This window comes from Vidua macroura, chromosome 13, assembly GCF_024509145.1.
Source record: "Vidua macroura isolate BioBank_ID:100142 chromosome 13, ASM2450914v1, whole genome shotgun sequence".
In the NCBI taxonomy this organism is placed as follows: domain Eukaryota; kingdom Metazoa; phylum Chordata; class Aves; order Passeriformes; family Viduidae; genus Vidua; species Vidua macroura.
The window spans coordinates 15,717,420-15,729,642 of NC_071583.1; the positions used below are offsets into that span (position 1 = coordinate 15,717,420).

The 12,223-nt window shown below is 43.1% G+C and overlaps 1 long non-coding RNA gene across 1 annotated transcript in view; it reads right to left on the reverse strand.

The window, feature by feature from the left end:
• Nucleotides 1-12,223, reverse strand: part of LOC128813974 (uncharacterized) — a 56,701-nt gene that overhangs the window by 9,482 nt on the left and 34,996 nt on the right. Inside the window, exon 3 of the long non-coding RNA XR_008439237.1 lies at nt 8,814-8,957. This is a non-coding gene — a long non-coding RNA (uncharacterized LOC128813974). The remainder of the gene's footprint in view (nt 1-8,813; nt 8,958-12,223) is intronic.

A 12,223-nucleotide genomic window follows, 5' to 3' on the forward strand; every position in this document is an offset into this window, starting at 1 on the left:
GCACTGCAAACACTGAGTCTGTGCTGTGAGCACCAGAACACACTCAGACCCTGCTGATGGGCCCACGAGGCTGATGATGGAGGGGTGTGAGCCCCCACAGCTACTGAGGAGTACAAGGGAAGAGCTGCATCCCAACTACTCAACCCTCTGGCAGATCAGGATGCCCCTCGTGACACCCCCCTCTCACTGGAGAGGACAACGTGTGGTGGCCCAGGGTGGCTGCCCTGCTAATTCCAGGGGTCAGGGCATGGAATACTGAGTGTAAGGTATCATGCAAATAAAAAAAATCACTTCATTTGCTCTGTTTGCACAATAATTTTGAAAAGCCACAATGCTTTGGCATCTGTCCTCTGCAGCCTGTTTTTGTCCTTAGTACAAATGTTTCCACTGTAACATTCCCCAGTGAGCATTTCTTACTACTACAAGCACAAAAAGCTGGGTTAAATATTGAATATAACAATGAGGCTGCTGAACACAGGCTGGTTTTCTTACATTATTCTACTAGTAACTTTCTTGGAAGCCCCTTTGGCTTTCAGATTTAAGGCATACAGCACTGTTCTTCCTGCCTGCAGACAGAAAGGCTGAGCTGAACTCTGCCTGCCTCTAATTTGATTTTAGCATTTTTACACATTATTTACTGTAACAAGGGACAGACATTCAGACAGACCCGTTACTCAAAAAAAATCAAGTCAAACATCTCAAAGCCATCTATAGCCACATGAAATAATTAGATTAAAAGCAGAGGTCAATGACACTGAGCTATGCCATTATGGCCTTTCATAGATGGCTTGGTCAAATACAGAAATACCACCATTTTTCCACTGCAGCATCACCACTCTGGGTGATGCTTTCTATGAATTTTTAGTGCCATAAGCCTGACTGCCAAGGTCATAGCATTATGTACTCTGACACCTCTCACAGTTACCCTGCACATTTCAGTGTCTGCAAGCTGGCAAGCACAACAGTTTGTACTTTGGATTTAATGCTGCAAGTCCAAGTTGTTTAATTCCAGGGAGAGAAATAGCCTCCAAACCTACTGCTACCAATAGTACAAACACCATTTGTGTGGTGAGCTGAAAGAAAAAAATGCAGGATTTCTAGTTTTGGCCTCATTTTAACCAACTCCGTTTCCTAAAATGACACAGGACAAGTAGCAGCATTTTGCAGGGAGCACACAGAAGGCACTGAGCAGCCATCCTGAGCCAAGGCAGCACACTGAGATGGAAAACTGCACAAAAATTGCTTTCAGATTAACCCTTTCAGTGGGAGGTTTTGGATGCTGGAATCACTGTGCTTTATGCATTTGAATTTGAATAAACACAAATATCTGCACTTCAGCTACCTGCTTATCCTTCCTGGACACCTGTAGCATTCCTGCAGCAGCTGCAGCTTCTTCCAGGGGTGTTTGGGGACCACCCAGTCACTGGGCACCAGATTGTTAGTTAAGTCAGTTATAGAAAAGACTAATACATCCAAATGAACAAACAAAAGCTGTGTGTACAGCCCCTTTTTCTTCCTTATCTGACACACTCCAGTTTCTGAGAGCCTCTCCAGTTCCTCAGGTTTCTGCAATGATATCCCCAAGCACAGCTGCTCATTTCTGCTTACATCACCTGTATTTCTAGGTAGGGTCTGTTTTGTAAACCAGATACCTTTGAGCCCATTTCCTTAATTCTGCCCATTTTCTTAATTATAATTATATCCATTCACCTACTGACTGTTCCCACACTTCCTGATGTATTTTCTTCAAGACTGTTGCATCTTTGTATTTATCAGGAATAACAGGCTGTTCTGCATTAGTCAAGCCCACCCAACACAGAAACACGCTACCTAAAACATTATCCCAAATTCTTTGTGACACACACAGCTTCTTTCAGCAAATAGATCTTTTGACAAAGCCAAATAGCAATGTGGCACAGACCTCTTGCTGACATCACCCAACCTTGAAGTTTCTTTGTATTGTTTACTGCTAGTAGGCAAAAGTCTTCCACAGAGCAAAACATGAGTAGGAAGAACTTCCAATAGGAGCATCAGACTTGAGCTGACAGTGAGTAATTTCCCCCTTGGGGAACACATGGGACAATACACTACAATGAGTACAACAAATTCATGGTTTGTATCTATAATGCAACAGCAAGATGTCAAGGCTTTTGGTGTTACAACTTCAGGGACACAAAAGGAGGGCTTACTATAAACAAAATTTCTGAAATGCTTCATTATGTGACTGTGTTGGAAATAGGCACAGGGGCACTTTCTGGCTGTGTAATAGGATTTATACCTGCAGCAATCCAAGCAGCACTGAGACACATCTGCTTCTTTCTAATGGCCTCTGCTAAGGCAGCCCTGGAGAGTTTTGTTCAGAGCAAGACGCTGTCACAGCTGTTATTATCCTGAACCATAACAGACACCGACCTCCTGGCCTAAGCCTGAAGTCCTGAAGCAGCTTGCTGCAAGTTTGATAAAAGTGTGTGCAGCCAGTGAGGGGGTCAGTGAACCAAAGCTTATAATCCTTTATGAAACATCCAGTCCTCTGCAGCTTGCAGAATTGTCAGGAAAAAAATCTGGTACAAAAAGCCAAGATGTCACACATTAAAAGTGTGTAGCTGTAGCTTGTTAACAGAAGTTGTTAACAGAGCTTTAAGAAGGTAACAGACATGAATAATTTTCTGGGTTAGGTAAGACATGCAAACATGTGGTGGATTACAAGTATGTTCAAAGGGAGCTGCCTTCTATTTTTAAACAGTGTCCCAACCACATATGAAAATTCCTGACCAGATCCTTCAAACATAAGTGACACTTGAAAGCTGGCACATCTGTCCAGACCCTGCTCTAAAGGGCCCACTGGAATTTATCTGTTCTCTTTTCTGTGTTACCACCACCACAAAACCATCAGAGAATCCAAATGCACGTTGCAGCAGCCAGCACCAACCCCCCCTCCCTGCACTCCAGAATGCATAACCTGTGTTTGGATTATAAAGCTTTGGAGCAAGAACTAAATCTTTTCCTTTTAACTGAGACACAGTAATTAGTATAATGAGATCCAGGAATGCTGATTCTACCGATCACCATAAAGCAATTAAAATCCTGCCATGACTTCCTTCAGCCTTTTTGCTACTGATTTACTCCAATCAGCTCTAAAGTCCTCATGAGTCTGCCTGTGAGCATTAACAAATCTCAGGAATAGCAAAACAAATCCTGGAAAAGACAAACATCTTTTGATATCTTGAATGTCAGAGATGTTCCTCTCCACACAGCAGTGTATAATGAGTTGAACAAAAACCACCTGAGTGAGCTCCATGAAATGAGAGAAAGCCTTTAGACAGCCACTTCTCAAGGTTTTTAATCTGGACTTTTTAATGGTCTTCTCCACATTCAAAGTTGATGCCAAGTTGTGAGAATCCTTGTCCAGATGGATCAGCCCATTACTGTCTGTCCCAATTTCCACATCACCCTTACAGCACCACAGCTGGAAGGACATGGCTCTGTTTATCAGTGGTTCTTCAGATGAAAAAATTAAAACATTCTCTTCACATCAGATGGGTGGCTCAAACCCTGGAGAGGTGAAGGCAGGTCTGTTAAATCCCAGATCCCACATTACCAGCCATGCAGCATTTAGCATCATGCATTTGCTTTTTTGGTGCCAATTATTCAGTTTGTGGTTCATGGTCAGCCCTTTCAGCAGGAGCATCAAGAGCCACTCAGGAGCATTTGGGTCACCACCCTCTGTGCACAGCACCAGGCACCCATAGCTCCCACTCCAGGAATCAGACAGACAGCATGGAGAGTGGTTTTTTTGAGCTCTGCCCTAGGTTTTCACTTACTCACTAGTGTCTGCACAGGTTTTATGTGACTTAACTTAAAAGTACAGTAGAAGTAGTTACCATAGCAATTTTCACATCACTTGATGCTTGTGCTACCTCTGAGAGTCTTTTAATAGAAATTCTTACCAACACACCATGTAAACCTTCTGATTTTTTATATTTTTGGAGGAAAAGAGAGATCTTAAACCTCCCAAGATTTTAGAAACATGTTGAGAAGTCATGTGCCTTTGTTTCAAGGGGGACACTGTCTACTGCACAGTAGAAACTCAGTGCATTTCAGAGGAGACAGAAGAAAGTGGCTCATACCAGAAGTATTCATCATCCACAAAGAAGATGGAAAAATGTCTGCCAAAAAGAACCTCTTGCTCCGTCAAAGATACAGCATGCTTAAAGAGAAGTTTTGTTTCCATGGTGACTGAATTTGGAGTAAGAACATCCCCTGCATCAGACATTGCTAAATCAAAAACCCAGTTGCTTTTGTTCATGCAGAGAGCTGGGTTTTTAACCCTGCCTTGACCAAACAAACTATTAAATTAGTGTTTTGCTCTCTAATTTTGCTGTGTACAGCTTCTTTTTGTAAATGAAGCAGGAAAAAGCAAGAAGGTAGAGCTAAATAGGAGAAGCCTGATCTTGCAATCTTAATTATTAGAAATAACTCTAGCTTTCAATAGCACACCAGCATTTTTTAAAAATGCTCATTAAAATATCAGCAACAAGTTGTCCATTAAGGCAGTTACAGTCATGCACAGGTACTGATGTACAAGCTCTTCTTTGTTTTCCTTTCCTCTGGGATGTAACAGCTAATCCTCCCTCACAGAACCAATCTCACACTTTCCTGAGGAATGGGAAAAACAGGATCTGCTCCAGAAAGGTGTCTCTCATGATCTAATGTGCACTGATCCATTTTTGCCACTGAAACTGAAGGTCCAGTTTTAGCCCTTGGGTTTTGGCTCACTGGAAGAAAGATCTGACACAGCCACTAAAGCTGGGCCACATCCTGGGAGCTGTAAATGATCTGTGTCACATGCAAGTTAGGGGAGCTCTATGGAAGTTAAAAAAAAAGTCCAGAGTAACTCAATATACAATAATAAATAAACTGTGCTTTATTTATTTAGATGCAGAAGAAACCAGAATTAACTTAAAAGGGTACTTTACAGTTGCTCTTGCTTTTCTGCCAACATTTGCCAAGTTGCACAATTCTTAGCATAGAAAATTTTCTTTTTTCTGCCCAACAAAACGCTCCAGTATTTCTTTCTATATAAAAGAAACAATGCCAGCTGCAAGCAAGAAACTCAGTAAAACAATGGACATTGGATGATTCCATTTAAATATATCTGAAGGATCAGAGTCGTCTTTATTGAAGTTGCCCAGCTCTTTCCACTATAAGACCCTTTGTCAGTTATTTATGCCATTGCCAAGCTTTAGGGTGAAAGGTACAAGCTGGGCATATGCCTCAAACAACCTCTTTTTTTTAATTTTTTTTTTTTTTTTAATTTTCATCTAAACCAATCCAGCTGTTTCTGAATTAAAATGAAGAAGGCAGCGTGCTGCTTTGCCCACAATAAAAAGCTTTCAAACTTCACCTCGTTTGGCTCTGCCCACCCTGCAATTGGGAGCACAACTCAAAGCTTTGGCAGCTGCTGGCACAATAACACCACTTCCTACCATCTCCACAAAAATCAACCTAAGTTTAGTCACTCTACTAGCTGTGGAAAACAAAACTTCAGCTGATTGTGCCTACAAAAATAAGTTTTTGGGATCCTTTTCCTGAGAGTTGCAATCTACATTTTAAGGCCAAAGTGCAGTGTTTTGTTGACTGCTGTCACCAGTCCTGTGTTACCCACAACCAAGCAGGCAGGAGCCTGACATGGAATTAAACAGTTCTCTCTCACATCCCTTGGCTCTGACTGCTTTTCAATAGCACACTACCCATCAGTAATTCTCACTGGACTGATTGTGAAACAAACAAAAAGATAAAGGAACATTGATTTTGATAAAGGAACATTTGATTTTGATAAAGGAACATTTCATTGATTTGAAAATTCGTAAGGTTCTTCATCACTTTCTGAAGGTGGGAATTTCTCCCATCCAGTTTCAGCAGAACCTGCCATATGAGAAACACTCAAGGCCTTATTTTCATTTGGAGCAGCAAAATGAGTATTCCACTTAACTTTGTGTACAAAAGCTGCAGTTTTAAGTCCTCCCAAAAATAATTTTCATCTACTTTTATCAAGTTAAATGAAATGCTGTCATTCAAATGCTGTCTACAAACAAGCCTGTTTATTAAGTCAAATCTTGTGATATCAACAGTTGAATTCTGCAGAACACAGGATGATGAGTGGGACTCCTCTCAGCTCACTTAACCACAGGTGGGTAACAAAATGGAACCAAGGGGTCTCTGCAGATCCCTGCCTCTCTCAGCTGGCTACTGAACACAGATAACACCACACACCTCATTCCCAGGCAGCAGCAGCTAGATGAAATGAGTCCTCTCCAATGATTAATTTTATTAAAACCACTGGATATCAACCACTTCTTCTCCCAAAATAAGGAACTGCAGGATGAAAGCTTGGCTCTCCTCAGTTCTGCCTGTGCTCATGGCCTGATGTCAGGGATTCCAGCTGCCAGCATCAGCTTGACTTGTGTTGCTTTCATCACACTTTAAAGAGTTTTCTTTAGAAGTGCAACATGAAACACTTGAATACATGAAATACAGTAAGTTTATTAGCACTGAGAAGCATTTCTGGATGCTATAGCTGATCCCAGTGTCAGGGCCTGGGAGCAGGAAAGGTTTCCACCATGTCACAAAGTGCAGAAGGGCTCCAGGGCAGGGGTATGGCCCTTTTACAAGTCTCAGTCACAACTGTCATCTTTAAAAAGATAAAAGAAAAGAAGCAAATAAAACCTCTTTCTCTCTATATGTGCCACTAATGTGCAAGCATGTGCCACAACTCCACTGCAAGGGAGCAAAACCAATCCATCCCATTGGTATGTGTAGGCACACAGTGAATTTTGCCTCTAATTTCCATCACAGGGGTTCAAGCTACTCTGTCTCTCAGCCTCTCCCCTCTGATCCTCTTCCTTATGGCTGTCCACTTTAAAATGAGAGCTGAATCTTTTGTTTTATATTCCCAGTCAAATATCCCAGATAAGGGTAAATCCAGCATCAATATGCTGATTTATTTTGAGGTAGGCATTCTATCTCAAGTTGCTGATCAGGGAAAAAACTTTGCTTTTTTATCACAATCTGCTACACACAGCCAGACTAGAAGCTTAGGGTTGTCCATTTCATCCCCAATTTATGTTTAGTGTCATTAACTCCACAAGAAGATGACAAAAAAAAAAAAAAAAGAAAACCCAAATATTCAGCACAGCTTCACTCTAGATTTTCTTTCCAACTTTTCAGAAGCCCCACATACCTGAACAAGGAGATTAATACATCAAGCACTAGAGCTTAATAAAGATTTCCAATTACTGTTTTCCTCTTCAATCTTAAAACTGACATTTACGATTTTAAAAAATATAAAGTTATTAAAAGGTTCAAATAGAAGAAAATATTTGAGATCCATTGTACATAAGCCAAGAATTTAAAAAATGAGACTGGGAGGAGAGGGGCATTGTAATTTCAAATCAACTAAACCCAGCAGTCAATAGGTTATAAATTGCTAAGATGCCTGTTCCTACAAGCTCTCTCCATGACTTACTCATTAGCACTCAGGAAACAATAAGAGTTTATGAACACACTCAGCAGAGCCTGTTCCTCACAGCAGCTCTGACAACTGGCCCTTGTGAAGGATGAGGGCAGGACGGCCACGAGCAGCTGGACAGGGAGCCTGGTGTCACTCAGAGCCCACAGCCTGAGCAGTGCCACCTCTCCAGCAGCCCTTCAGCCTGGCAGCCTTGGCACAGCCTTGGCACAGCCAGCCAGCAATTCTGCATGAGCCATTCCTTGTCCTGCACATCCAAGAGGCTTTCCAGGCTCGCTGGTGCTCTCCTTCCAGTTATTCTGATCCCCAGAGCAACTGTGATTTTCTGCCAATTTTGCATACACTGCTGTTTCCAAAAATTCCAGTTCAGTGTTTACACATGTTTCACAATGATCACTCCTAACAACCATTGAGAGGGACAATATTATCATGTTTTAGTTTCCTACGAACTGCTGGCTAAGGCTGCATAGAAAGTTGTGAGTGCCAGATGGTCCAATTTATTTTATTTATTCTTCCAGCATCTTTATGGAGTCATAGGCACTTTACACATTTTGCCATCTAAAATCATAAACACTTTGCCACCATCCCTACAACACTGCCAGCTGCCTTGGCTGTTACCTTTGCTGTATCACCAGTACCAGTCAGCACCTCAGGGTTGCCAGCACCATGGCTGAGGTGCAGTGGAGAGAACTGCAAATCCCAAACTGAAACACCTCCCAGGAAAACTGACTGCCTGGCAAAGCAACATCAGTGGGCAGCCATAGAATTTACTGGGAAATGCTCTCATTGGCCATGCCCAGTGAAAGTCAAGTACACAAAGCACAGCACGGTCAGCAGCATTTACATTGTCACAGCTCAGATAATGACTTCAAACACTTTACAGAGACAAGCAGAAACACTGGGAGCTGCTATTTTTATTTCTCCCACTGGCTCTAGCTTAGCTGACTCAAGAAGATGGTCACTCTATTTATCAATCTTTGATAAATAGTGTAAGGACCAGCAGCTGGAAGTGATCTCCTTGATAACAGACAGGAAATACTGATACATTCCTATCTTACTTTGAACTCTGCTTAAAAAGAAACAGTTTTTGTTAAGAGCCAAATAAAAAAGAAAAACAGAAAGTTATTAAAAGGACATTTGAATTTACATCTCTGATCAGCAAGTGTGGAGGTGAATACAGAGTGTTTTTCTGAGCAACAATGAGTTGCAGCAGTTCGCTGAGGCAGGATCTGCCTCCCCAGCCAGGAATAAGAGGAAATGTTTACTAGCCTTTTAATTTCAGTACCTTTTCTTTTCTGTCTGAGAATTCCCATGACAGATCACACAACACAGAAGAAAAGCTGCTTTCCAGCCAGTTGCAGATCTAGCCAACATGAGAGTGGGATCCTTCACCATCTGCCACCTGGAAACAGTTCAACACGCCTCATTTCTGCAAGAAAAGTTATGAAGGCAATTGTTGTGTTACTCACAGTTATATTTAACAACAAAAACTCTAAAATATCATTTTCACCCAGTCCCAGGCTTGCTGGAGCCTGCTGTCATAGCTGTCTCTCTTCCCAGGCACAACTTGTTCTGGAAGTGTCCCCACCCTCTTGGTGGCCAGACCTTCTGCTTGTTACCAGCTCCAAACCCAAACAGTTTGTCTGCCTGCTAATTTGGGGGCACCTAGAACAGGGTCCTAGTCAGATGACTGTGACAAACATTATAGCATTATAAAAAATTCCAGTTATTTTATTTGGGATTTTATTTTGACTTTTTCTTCTTGCATTCATTTTTGCACTTATGGAGCCATTAGACCTTAGAAAAAAATGGTTTAATGCCATGGAAAAAGCAGGGGGCTATGTCACTGAGGCCATCAGCCATGGAGAGCATCTGGTTTTATTAGCCACTGTGTCATTTCTGTTGTATTTTGTCACCTTTGTTGCTCAAGTCACTTTACTGTTCTGTGCATTTACTCAGTTGTCAACCAACAGAATTCTTTCCTGCCATAGGACAAAACAATGTCACAACACAGGCCAGTCACTCAGGAAAAGGAACTGCTTCACTTGATTTAGATGGAAAACAGCAACCTGAACCAGCCTTAACGTGTGGAATATCCCAGATCAGGTGGCACAATTATCAGCCTGTGCTCCTTAGAGGCCAGGAACTGGTTCAGCACCTCACCTAGCAAGAAATCCTGGCTCTCTGAAAAAAGCACTAATGAACTAAAACTCCATTTTGAAAAAATCAGCATCTGCACAGGAGAGTCGAAAGAGTTTTGTGTTGGGTTTTTCTTCTGAAGCATTTAATTTATTTGAACAAAATATCTCATTTTGGCTTTAATTACATTTTAACCAGTTACACTGCTGCTTCCCAGGGAACTACAAATCTGCAGCACAGAGTCAGCCACTCTGCCTGGATGAACTTTCTCCCTCCACACTGCTCCAGCTGTTTTATTCTTTTGGAAGTGCTCTAAGGCAGCTGTCTGAGCATCCTTCTCCAGTTAAGCCATACTGGATGCAGCTTTACAGTCCAATTGTAAATCTACTGCCTGGGGAAGCTGCTAATCCTGAGCCCTGCAGCTGTATCATAATCTGAATTAACGCCTCTGGAAGTGCTGAAGATGTAGAAATATTATTACTCATTTGATAGATGAAAGGAGTTTTCCAGGCAGGCTAATTCAAATTGCCATGTAGATGTTATTTCTTGACACTTTTTATGTAAACATCACTGGGAAAAGTGAATAGATCAGAGATCAGTAGCTTCCCAGCTCAGACCATTCTCTCACAGGAGAGTTCATGGGTTGCAGAAAGAAAATATAAGAAAATAATAAGAAAGAAAGAAAATAATATTTTTTAATGTAAAGACAGCACTTCAGTGATTCCTCCTTTAAGCACTGAGCAGGTGTTTGTGGATCACCACAGTTAAATGGTCATGGAGAATGGAATAAGGAGAGCAGTGCTGAGATCTCTCTTCATGCTGCACAGGAAGGATGTTTTGGGGGTTGTCTCTAGACAGGCTACAGTTGAGCCTCGGTGTTATTTAGTCAGGAATCCTGAAAAAACCCTTCAGCTGCTGTGTGGGGGTGGCAGAGGAGTGCAAGTATTTGGAGCCAGGAGGGTGACAGCTGAGTCCTCTCTCTCTGCCCCATCCCTGTGCCCTGGGGGAGCCAAGAGTGGCACAAGGTGACTGCAGGACACAGGCATTGTGCTCTTGGGTTCACTGACAGCTCCCAGCAGCTGGCACTGCGGGCTCCCAGGAATCCCCACTCCTCATCTGCCAAAGGATACCCACGGCAGGATCCCTGAGCTCCTGGATCATATTGCCACCACCATGGAAAATTAAATAATACTCAGAACTGTAGAACAGAAAAATATCACCCATATTACTGCTATTACAGTGGGCTCTCAAAAATCCCCATGGGCATCAGCCTCACAATCCTTCTCTCTGCTAGTACAGTCCAAGTAATGCAGTTTTGCACATGGGACATTTTCCATGATCCAGGGAGCTGAAGCCACCCTTGCTTCCTGGTATAGTCCAGCAAAACCCACAGCTACCAGGGGTCTGGGACAATTGCAGTTCTTGCAAGTGTGGCATTCTGCCCTGGGGAGGGAGAAAACCCATCCTCCACACAGTGACTGTACCTGCCAAGCACAACTGCCCCTGGGACCAGGCAGACAGACCTGGGCTCTGCTCCTAACCAAAGGCTGGTGCTCCCTCCCAAGGCTCTCTCCAAAGACAATGGGAAGGCATCAGCTCCCCAGGAATGCCATGTCCTCAGAAATGCCACACTGGGACACTTCTTGGATATCTGATCCATTAGCACCAAGTCTGAACACACTGTGCCTGCCTGTCTCCACAGCTCAGGGTGATGATACAGGAGGAGTGAAGGGTGGAAAGGAGTATTTTCAACTAGTGGCTGGGCTGTGGGAGGGGCAGCAGTGTGGAGGAAGGGGTCTTTCTGTGTGTCCACCCATGGGTGCACAGCTGGGGGGATCCAGAGCTCACAGGATAACCCTCTCCAGGGGAACCTGGGCTGCTGGCTGGGCTCCTCTGGGAGCTGCAGCTCTGCTGAGCCAGCTTGGAGTGGATGTCTGTACATTCACACATGGTTTTGTTGTGTTCTATTATGTGTTCTACACATGAGCATCTGCTCTGATTTCAGAGAAAAAGGTATTTCCCACCAGCAGAAGCCAAATCTGTGGATGACAAAATCAGGCAAAAGGAAGAGATCCTGAAACACCCTGACCATTTAGACACATGCTGGAGCTCCTCTTGCTCCTCTTGCTGGCCAGCACTTCTCAGCAGTGAACTGGAATGTTTTCAGTCACATTCTGGACTTCTGTTACGTGCACAAGTTTTTGCTCACCTGCCACATTTTGTCCCAATTCACCAGTTTGGACAGATCACCTTGAAAAGACCCTCCTGGTGCAGAGCAATGGCTCTGCTAAGAGCCTCCACCCTCACACACTCAGCCAAGCTGGTAACCCAAATCCCCTCCCTCAGCCAAGGGCTCTGCATCATGGTGTTGTTTTTTTGTTCTTTGGGGGGTTTTTGCTTTTAGTCCCTGAACATTTGCAGGACAAAATGATGGGTTTGCCCCTCGACACCTTCCTTTAGCACAGCTCTATCAGCCACTCCTGCAAGCCTGACTGTTCAAGTGTCTGTAAAGAAAACTCGTGGTATAAAACAGCTGCACAAACACCTCTGGGGGAT